The sequence below is a fragment of the Rhinolophus ferrumequinum genome, chromosome 26 (genome assembly GCF_004115265.2).
Source record: "Rhinolophus ferrumequinum isolate MPI-CBG mRhiFer1 chromosome 26, mRhiFer1_v1.p, whole genome shotgun sequence".
Taxonomy (NCBI): Eukaryota; Metazoa; Chordata; class Mammalia; order Chiroptera; family Rhinolophidae; genus Rhinolophus; species Rhinolophus ferrumequinum.
Window position 1 is genome coordinate 12,241,820 of NC_046309.1, and position 11,327 is coordinate 12,253,146.

An 11,327-nucleotide genomic window follows, 5' to 3' on the forward strand; every position below is an offset into this window, starting at 1 on the left:
GCTGAGTTTTTCGTTCTTCATCCAAATGTTTGTGTGTCCATATGTTTCGTGCACATAGGTTCCCTTAGAGCCAAACATTTGGATTGCAAAACATTGAGAATATACACATAGTTGACTTTTCATTCAGATATTTAGCATTGTATAAAGACAATTAAGTTTTAATAATAAAGTCCAAGAATGGATAGAGCTGGCCAGTGCTAAGAGGGAACAATGTTTCAGCTAGGTGAGTGTATATTTTAAGAGCTAGTGAACATTTTTATTGAGCTAAAGTTCTACTTGGTCTGAGGTCCCCCCATCACAGAGGGACAAAGGAGGTCCCACCATATGATGTCACACTGGCAGGTGTCACATCACAGCTGCCGGGGCTGAGCTGAACTCAAATTTTACCCAATGCAGCCAAGAACAGGGAGACCAGAGGGCAAGGAAAACTGTGCTCCAAGGAGGTTTTTGAACCAGGCTGGAGAAGTCAAATTCTCTCGCCAGAAACAAAGCCAAGGGGTAAGGAAGCAAGAAATAATCAAAGATTAGAAGGAGAAGGAAAGAGGTCCAAGACCATCTCTGTGACTGAGGCTTGTCCAGATGAGCTTCAGGCTAAGTACTCATTTGAAGGAGCAGGTCTGCTGAGGAGTATCATGTAGACCAGAGATTGTCTGGGTCTGTTCAGGAAGGACTGTCTCGGGGGACTTGCCTGGCCACTAAGTATCACAGTTCACAGCCCTTCCCAGGCAATGCTCTTCAGGCCAGTTTCAGCCTGCCAAGGACAGATGGGTTCCTTTGGTGTCATCCAGGCCAGTGCACAAAACCCGGGACCACGTGGATGGCAAGGGTATGAAGAATGCAAATCGGCACCCAAGAATGTGACCTCCATTAAGTTGAAAGTCTTGGAGGAGGTACAGAAGGAAATGTAGTCTAAGCTGGAAATAGCGAGGCTAATAGTTAAAAACATGCACCTCAGGTTCAGACAGGCCAGCATCCAAATCCCAATTCTGCAACTTAGTAAGTGTTTGGGAAGAGAGGACTAACTTGTTGAAAATCTCAGGTGCCCCATCTGTGAAGCAAGCGTAAAAATGGCACCTACTCCACTGAGACGTTACGAGGCTTGAAGGGTATGGCAACAGCTAAGGTGTATTGAGTTCTTACAGTGTGCTGAGCATCTTACAAGTATCATCGCTTGCCTGGAAAATGGTAAGAATGCAAATGTTTGCTGTAATAACCATCCATGTTCTAAAAGTCTCACACAGGAAATCTAAAACATTTTAATCAAGCAACACAAAAGGCAAGTTTTTAAACGCAAGTCACTACTCATGGCCTATTGACAAAACATTTCTTGAGGAGTTTGTAGTCTAGCAGAGAAGACAAGATGAACACAAAAAGAACCGCTAACCACCGTAGAAGAGAGTAAGTGTGTGCTGAAACCAAGATATAAAGAGTACGTTAGGAGCAGGGGAAAGGGCTCCTGGCATCTGGATGAGACAGTGGCACCTCCTGAAGGAGGGAAAGAGAGGGTGTGGCAAACAGTGACAGTGAGCACACCGACAGCCAATCCCACCTCCCTTCCCTCTTGCTCACTTCCCAGCTAACTACTCACTTTCCCAGCCTCCCTTGCAGCTAGAGTAAGGGCAACCATATGATACAATGTTGGACACGAAGCTTTAGAGGAAGATTATGGAGGTTTCTGAAAATGGTTTTACTGTTTGCTAAAAGGGTAATCCATCACTGGCGATACTCTGGCCCTTCTTCTTACCTTGAACGTGGACATGATGCCTGGAGCTATAGCAGACACTTTGCAACCATATTGTGACGAGCCAATATACCAAGATGTCAGAAAAGAAGGATCAACTGGGTCTTCGGCGACCTGGCTGAGCTGCTGCAGCAGCCCTGAACAGCCCACCTCTAGACTTGTTGTTATGTGAATAACGGAATGTTTTTCTTCTTTAAGTCACTGTTGGTTAGGATTTATGTTACTTGCAGCTGAATGCATTCCAAAGTGAAGCAGAATTGCAGAGGGCAAAAGCACAGAGGTGGGGACACACAGGGCACTGTCAAGGAAAGGAGAATAAGCCTGATTTGTTGGAGCATAAGAAACAGAAGAGGGAACACAGAAAACCAGGCTGGAAATGCAGGCTGCGGCCTTATGTAAAATGGCAAGGATTTTAGATTTGGAGGTAGGGAAGGTAATGAAGTTTTTGCATGGGAGAATGATGTGGTAGGAACTGTACTTCTGGAAGATTAAATTGTGGGTAGTTCAGTTTGGAAGGCAGAGTTGCTACAAGCTAGGAGAGCTGTTGGTTAGCATGCTACTTCAGTCATTCAGGGGAAAGGTAAGGGGAACCTGGCCAGGGTGACCAAAGCGGGAAAGGAGACGATGTAGGTGCAGACTGACTTCCCTTTTAACTTTTCCTCAAATATGGAGAAGTTCAGCTCTCAAAGCACAACTTAAAGGGGTTGTTTTTATGCACTACCTATATTTCACACCAGAAAGTACTCTTAGGACTTACGATAGCGCTTAATATACAAAAATGCTTTAAATTGTGCTGACAACTATGTTCCAGGGTAATTGAAGAGACTTGTTAGGCCATCGTCTCTCAGATGCCTTCACTTGCCGTGTATTTCAAATGTATTTGCTGAGGAAAACAAGAAGTAGAAAGTACTAGAGACATGAGGGAACAAAAATACCAGTTGTTAGCTCTGATTTTGTACCAAACACAGTTCTAGAAATGTTTACATACTTTACCTCATGTTTACTGATTTTCAAGACTGGTATTATTCTTTTCCTTTTACAGCTGAGAAAACTAAGGTTTAGAAAAGTTATGTCCCTTATCCATGTTTGTATACCATTAATTGGCAGGCCTGAAACTAGATTTCATACTCAAAATACTGGGACAAGCCTCACAGCAAATGTTATGGGCTGAATGGTGTCTCCCCAAAATTCCTATGTTGAAGTCCTAACCCCAGTACTTCAGAATGTGACTATTTTTGAAGATAGGGCCTTTAGAGAAAACGTAAGGTAAAATGAGGTCAAATGGGTGGGTCCTAACCCAATATGACTGTGTCCTTAAAAGAAGAGATTAGGACACAGACAAACACCGAGGGAAGACCATCTAAAGACAGAGGGAGAAGACGACCATGTACAAGGAGAGCGGTCTCAGAAGAAACAACCCTGCTGATGCCTTGATCTCAGACTTCCGGCCTCCAGAACTGTGAGCAAACGAATTTCTGTTGTTTAATCCACCTACTCTGGCACTGTGTTATGTCAGCCTGAGCAACCTAGCACTGCATCTTGGCTTTCTTCCCTAGCCCAGACACTTTTCCTGCCACCCCTGAAGGCAGGGAGGCAAAAGGGCTGGCGCTAGGTGAGGAAGGACACAGGGCTCAGCATTTTCTGTACTGTCTGCATGTCCCAGTCTTCTTAGAGTAAGGAGAGCCCTACTCTGCTCAAAAGTGCTAGAAATCTCCTCAAAAACTTAAATATAGAATTACCATGTGACGCAGCAATTCCACCCAGAAGCATTGAAAGCAGGTACTCCAACAAATATTTGTACACAAAGGTTCACAGAAGCATTATTCACCAGGGACAAAAGGTGGAAGCAACCACGTGTCCACCAACAGATGAACAGATGAACAAAATGTGGTCTCTCCACACAATGGAATTTTATTCCGCCGTAAAAAAGAATGAAGTACTGATACATGTCACAACATGGATGAACTTTGAAAACATTATGTGAACTAAAAGAAAGCAGACACAAAAAGCCACAGATGGCATGATTCTGTTTGAAATGTCCAGAAGAGGCCAATCTATAGAAACAGAAAGTAAGTGGTGGTGGCTGGGGACGGGGGAAGTGACTGCCTAATGGGTACAGGGTTTCCTTTTTAGAATGATGAGAATGTTCTAGAACTAGATAGAGGTGATGACTGCACAACATTGTGAGTGTTCTACATGCCACTGAATTGTACACATTCAAATGCGCACATTAATTTTATGTCACGTGAACTTCGCCTCAATTTTGCTGTAAGTGCTGGGAGCATGGAGTAGGGAATAGAGGATAAAGAAGACCTACGAAGACGTCTGAGGAAGCAGCAGAGCCGTGAGAAAAGCACTACACCAAGATCGAGAGGACACAACTCTGCTGCCACCAGCTGTGTGACCGTGGGCGAGTCACCACCCACGCAGGGCCTCCGTTTTCTCCTCTGTGAAATGGAAAAGGCTCAAACAGCCAGCTCTGAGTAAACACTGTTCAGATGTCAGTCTTTGTTGTCGATGTACCGTTAATTTTACGGATATACACATTCTTTTCTAATGACCTTCTCCTAGATGCACCCTGGTTTTTAAATCAGTTCACCAGTTCAGTCATTGCCAACTTCCAAGACGAAAGTCAGTGTCGGAGAGGCCAGAAGAGCCTGCTGTCCTAATAAATATTCTACGCTGAAGAGAGGAGGTGAAAGGCAGGACAGGGCCAGCGATTAGTGAGTTGAGGGAACAGATGACATAGAGGCTTCTGGCCAAGATTGTTAAAGAAACATGCTTTTTGACTTCACCACCCTGCAAAGCTAATAAACAGCCCACTGTGCGTGATTCAATAGGACACTGTCTGTAAATATGATTTGTGAACTCTAAGATCTGATTTGTAACGATGGGAGCATCTAAGAGGCAGGAAGTGGCTGTGAAGCCGACGCCCCGCCCCTGCCAGGGAACACGAGAATATGAAAGCCATGGTGGTGATGAGGCTGCTTGACTGCTCTCTGCATGACTGCAGTCCGGACTGGAAGGGTTCAAGCTATGGACACAGCCCCAGATTCTCCCACACGGCTGTGATCTCTAGGGCACCGAAGAGCTGTGGTGTTGTGCCCTGCTCCACCTTCCAGAGAACAAAGCACCAGTCTCTCCTCCTGCTTCTCTGGGTCAGGCTGATGGGGGTGAGGCGGACAGCTCCAGCTCCAGCTCCAGCTCCAGCTCCCCTGAGGCCGTGACAAGCAATGCTGGCAGCAGCCACCCTGCAGGGCAGGCAGGCCACACTGGATAGGAGAGTCCGTGGAGGATGAATTCTGCTCCAGGGTGCCCCCCTTTCTTGCCTGCCAACAGCTCCCGTGGGAGCTCCCGTGCACAGGAAGAAAAATGCACAGACTCACCTAAGTGCATCTTCTAGACACCGTGCATTTTGTTGCTGTGTATAGAAGCTTTGCCTTGGCCAAAAACACCCATAAAAGGAAAAAACCCAAGCAATGTGACCTGGGGTCCACACTGCACTCAGCCTTCTCAATGTGCCAACCAACTTCTGTACTGGCAAAAATGACAGGTACATGTCTGTTCCACATTCAGACACTTCTTAGGTTTGGCTGTGTTACCAGCACTTCTGCTGGGCACAGTGAGAGAGTCATAGTAAACAGACGGTGTGTTCTTTGCCTTCAGCACTTAATTCCTTCATTCGCTGATGCATTCGCTGATTGAGCCATCTGTCACGTGCCAGGCACTGATGCCACTAGTTTGAAATCAACCTTGGGAGAAAAAATGCTCATACGTCAAACAGCTAAAGAGTAATCTCAAACTGACATAACATGTGGGCAAGTCATGACACCTGCTGACACTACACATGAGTTTAGTCATTCGGGTTCACGTTATATATGAATTCAGGCGATTTCAGGCAGGTAGAAGGAGCTCGAGTCACCAGTAAGTCCCTACCCAGTGACGGTACCAGAATCTCCTGGGGAGCTTCTTAAAAATACAGGTGCCTCACGCCCATCAGGATTGCTGAGGATGTGGAGAAATTGGAATCCTTGTGCACTATTAGTGGGAATATAAAATGGTACGATGACTGTGGAAAACAGTGCAGTGGTCCCTCAAAAAAAAAAAATAGAATTATTATCTGACCCAGCCATTCCTTTTCTGGGTATACACCTCAAAGAATTGAAAGCAGGACCTCAAAGAAATATTTGTACACCTGAGTTCATAGCAGCATTACTCATACTAGCTAAAATGTGAAAGCAATCCAAGTGTCCATGGATAAATGGACAAGTGAAATGTGGTGTATGCATACAATGAAATATTATTCAGCCTTGAAAAGGAAAGATATTCTGCAATATGTTACAATATAGATGAAGCTTGAGGACATTATGCTAAGTGAAATAAGCCTTTCATAAGAAGACAAATACTTTATGAATCCAGTAATTCTGAGGTACCTAGAGCAGTCAAATTCATAGAGACAGAAAGTAGAACAGTGGTTGCCAGGGGCTGAGGAGAGAAGAGAATGGGGAATTGTGATTTCATGGGTAGAAATTTTCGGTTTTGCAACTGAAAAAGCTCTGGAGATTGGGTGCACAGCAATGTGAATATACTTAACACTACTGAACTGTATGATTAAAAACAGTCAATAATGGTCAAATTTAAATTTTGCAATTTAAAAAATACAGGTTCCTAGGCCCTGGTGCCAGAGATTCAGACTCAGGGATCTATTTCTAAAGCTTCCTGGGAGTTACTGATTTGCAGCCAGATTTAGAGACCTCCAATCATTCTTATTTTAGAGATGAGGCAGCTACAGTCCGGAGAAGTAAAGCGATTGCCAAAGGTCACCCAGCTCCTTAGTGACTGTACTGGGGAAAGCCTAGGTTGCTGGTTTCTCACGTGGGCAGGACATCTGAGCCACTCACTAAGTCCCAACCCAACCCCACTGAATCAAGATTTCTGGGGGAAGAGGCCTGAGCAATGGGAACTTGGAAATGCTCCATGACCTCTTAAAATTCTGATGTGTGGCCAGAATTGAAAACTCCTGACCAAGTCTCCCAGTTCTTTTCACACTCACACACTAGACACCAGTTTCTGGCTGAGAATCAGAGATTGTACATCTGGTGTTTGAGAGGGCTGCTACCAGAAGAGTTTCCAGCCAGTTTTGGTGGTTTAGCAACAATGGTTCTCACCCTCTTGAAAAATAAAGTGTTTACAATATCAGAAGACATCACTACTATGTATTTTGGGGTCTAGTACATTGCCTCCTTAATGCAACTGAGACCACAGTACCGAGAGAGATACACATAGAAGAAAGGGCAGGATGGAACCGCTGTATTCCACTTCACGAGCCTGGGCTGCAAAAGGAAGCCACAGTTTCATCAAGTCTCTAAGCCCTCGGCTGCCCAAGTAAGCAAGGAGCCAAGACTTACTTCCAGAACTTCCTTCCAAACAATAGTCCACAAAATCCCGGGGTTGCTTATGCAGACCAAAGGGCAGTCCTGCCTACTTTCCCCTCATAGCAGCTAGGCACATAAGCTCTGCTGCTTAAGGCATCAGATTCCAAACAACCACCAGTCTAAAGTTAATAAGCCGCCTCCAGATTCACTACCATCAATAGGATGTGATCCAACCATGTGAAACTTGAATGCTTCTTTGGATGATGTGTGTCCTCTGGGACAGTCTTCTCTAGAATAGGCCAGTGTGGCTGTCATCAAAAAGACAAGAGACAACAAATGTTGGCGAAGGTGTAGAGAAAAGGCAGCCCTGTGCACTGTTGGCGGCATTTAAGCTGGTGCAGCCACCATAGAAAACAGTATGGAGGTTCCTAAAAAAAATTAAAACCAGAATGACCTTATGATCCAGTGATTCCTCTTCTGACTATATATCCAGAGGAAATGAAATCAGTATCTCGAAGAGATATTTGCACCCCCATGTTTGTTGAAGCATTATTCCCAATAGCCAAGACATGGAAACAACCTAAGTGCCCACCAACAGATAAATGGATAAAGAAGATGTGATACACACACAATGACTGTTATTCCACTACAAGAAAGAATTTGCTAAGCAATCTTGTATTTCCTATCATTTGAATGAATCTTGAGGACATTATACTAAATGAAATAAGTTCAGACAGAGAAAGACAAATGCTGTATGATTATCATTTATATGTGGCATCTAAAAAAGCCAAACTCAGAGATACAGAGAGTAGAGTGGTGGTTTCCAGGAGGTAGGGATGGGGGAAATGGGGAGATATTGGTCAAAGGATGCAAACTTCCTTTGTTATAAGTTATAAGTTATAAGATCAACAAGTTCTGGAGATATATATATATATATATATTTTTTAAATATATGAGTTATATATCTGTGTATATATGTGTGTGTGTGTGTGTGTGTGTGTGTGTGTGTGTGTGTGTGTGTATGCATACATGTATCTCACATCTTCTTTATCCATTCATCTATCAATGGGTGGTTGTTTCCATGTCATGGCTGTTGTAAACAATGCTGCAATGAACATAAGGGTGCAGATATCACTTTGAGACAATGATTCTGTTTCCTTTGAATAAATGCCCAGAAGTAGAATTGCTGGGTCATATGGTAGTTCTACTTTTAATTTTTGAGCAGCCTCCGTACTGTTTTCCATAGTGCCTATATTAATTTACATTTCCTCCTAAATTTTCTAAAGAAGGGATTAGAGTCTCAATGCAGTCCTTCCCTGGACACACCTGTGCTGCAGACGTAAATGTGCCCAAACTCTATTACAGGGAATTTGCTTTGCATGTGTATAAGGCATTCTGTTAACTTTCCTAGAACAAGATAAAAGTAAGTAGTTAAAGATGTAACAATTGGAAAGGAATAAATAAAACAGCACCATTTACGGATTCTATGATAATATACCAGACAACCTAAGAAAAGGGACAGAAAAACCACCTCAAAAATATGAATATTTAGGGGTGGCCGGTTAGCTCAGTTGGTTAGAGCGTGGTGCTAATAACACCAAGGTTGCTGGTTCAATCCCCACATGAGCCACTGTGAGCTGTGCCCTCCTTAAAAAACAAACAACAACAACAACATAAAACACAATATTTAGTAAAGTAACAGGCTACAGAATTAAGAAACTATAACCAGTCAGAAGACATAACGGGGAAAAGGCCCCATTTACAATAGGAACCAGAGAGAAGAAAAAGAGAACAACCAACCAAAAAAGTTCAAGGCCTGCAGGAAGAAAAACTGAAAACAGTTCTGAAGGAAACAAAAGAAGATTTGAACAAATAGAAAGACATATACTATGTTGTGATATGTCAATATTCTCTAAATAAATTCATAAATTTAACATTATATTAACATAAATACCAACAGACGTTTTTTCTGGAGCTAGACAAGGTGATTCTAAAGGTCTTGATAAAAAATAAAGTAGGAAAAGCAAGCGCCATGAGTGGTATTTACATGTATTATGAAGCCTCAAAATTTTAAATTACATGGTTCTAGTGTATAAGTAAGAAGGCAGACTAATGTAACAATAGTCCAGAAATAGTCTCAAATACATAAAGAAATTTTGTATATAATAAATTTGGGAAATCAGTGGGAAAAACATGGACTTATAAATAAAAAATACTATTACAACTGGGTAGTCCATGTGGAAAAAGTTTGTAAGCCATACCTTATGCCATATGCCAGGATAATTTTCAAACAGATCAAAATTTTAAATATAATGACCAAAAAGAAAATCTATCAGAAAACATGGAAGAATTATATATATATATATATATATATATATATATATATATATATATATATATATATATATAAAATAGCATTTATAACCTCAGAATCATTTTCTAAAATAATTCAAAATCCAGATGTTATGAAAAAAAAGATAACAATTGTTCACTTTGTAAAAAATTGAAACTTCTACATAGATAAAAAGAAACAGCCAAATGAACTATTATGAACAAAGACAAATGACAAATAGAAAAACATTTGCAACTCACGTCCCACATATACCAAAAGCTCTTACAAATTGACAAGTGAAAACATCAGTGGCTCAAAGAAAAATGGGCCAGGATAGCCCACGAAACAGGAAATACAAATGCTCTACCTCACTCTTTACAAAAGATGCAAATTAAAAGCCACTGAGACAGTATTTTTCTACTTAACAAATTGGCAAGAATCTACATGTTTACTAAGGCAGACGCCTGTAGAGGACACAGGTCCTCTCATTCATGGCTAGTGGGAGTGTGAACTGATACAATCTGTTTGGAAGCAATGTGGTAACATCTATTAAATCACAAAGGCATGTTCCCTTTGGCCCAACTATTCCATTTCCAGGGATTTATCTGACAGTTACTTTTTTGCACATGCAAAATGACCTACGTCCAAAATTATTTATTAGAGCATTATATGCAATAGCAAAATATTGGAACCAACCTAGATGGACGACTACATGAATAAGACACCGATTAAATAAATTATGGTACAGCCACAAAATGGAATGCCACACAGTTCTAAAAAGATATGAGGAAATTCTTAAAGAACTGATATGGGAAGTTCTCCAAGATAAGATATTAAGAGGTAAAAGTAAGGTACAGAATACAGGGAACACTGTTAGTGGTTTTTTTAAAGTTAGGAGATGAAAGACTATATTCATACCTGTTTGTACCTGTTTTAATAATACCTCTTAAAGGATACCCCAAGAAACTAAATAGTACTGGATACCTGTTGGAGGAATAGAAACTGGGGGGATTGGGGACAGATTTGGAAAGGAGCCATTTTCTGTATCTAGGTATAGTTTTCATTTTTGAACTATGTAAATGTATTAGCTTTTTTTTTTTAATGGTAACTGTTTAAAAAGAATATGCTGAACAAGGGAATTAAATGGTATTTCCCTTGCTTCACACCAGTTAAAGCCATTCTTAGAAAATATCCTTTCATAAACATAAATTAGGCTGCTCTTTGCATCCTGCACAGGACGCCACTGTGCTGGCATTCCACCTCCCCACCCATGAGTGTCAGCCCCAAGACAAGGGACAGTGAACTGTCATCTCACATACCCTGCTTTGGAGCTCTACTCCAACCATCCTGGATTGATTTTTTAAACAAAACAAAACAAAACAAAACAAAACAAAAAAACGATGCAAAAATAGACAGCCTGGCCCAAGAAAATCTTTCTTTGGGAAACTAAAGCTTATCTCCCAAACCATATGGTAAATTTTTAATGAGTTTATGCAAACTCAATACTCATTATGGAGATACAACTAAATAATTTGGAGTTTCTTATTTTAAGATAAAAATTCATACTTTAAGATAAAGATTCCTTTTGGAAAAAAGAACACAAAAGAAAAAAAAGCCTGTATGCCTCTGACATCTCCCGCCAGTTCTCCATAATTTGTAGTTTCAAACACGATGGTGGTGTCCTACATTTCCTTCAGAAGCAACATTTCATGCTCCACCACTTGCTCGCTTGACATTGGATGCGTGATGGTTAGTTCTTATGTCTTAGATATCACAGACATAAGCAAATTTATGAAGTACTTTCTTTCCGTGAGAACTGTGGCTATTTAAGCCACTGCAGCCACAAACTATCTTGACGTGGGCTGTCACTCTCTGAGTT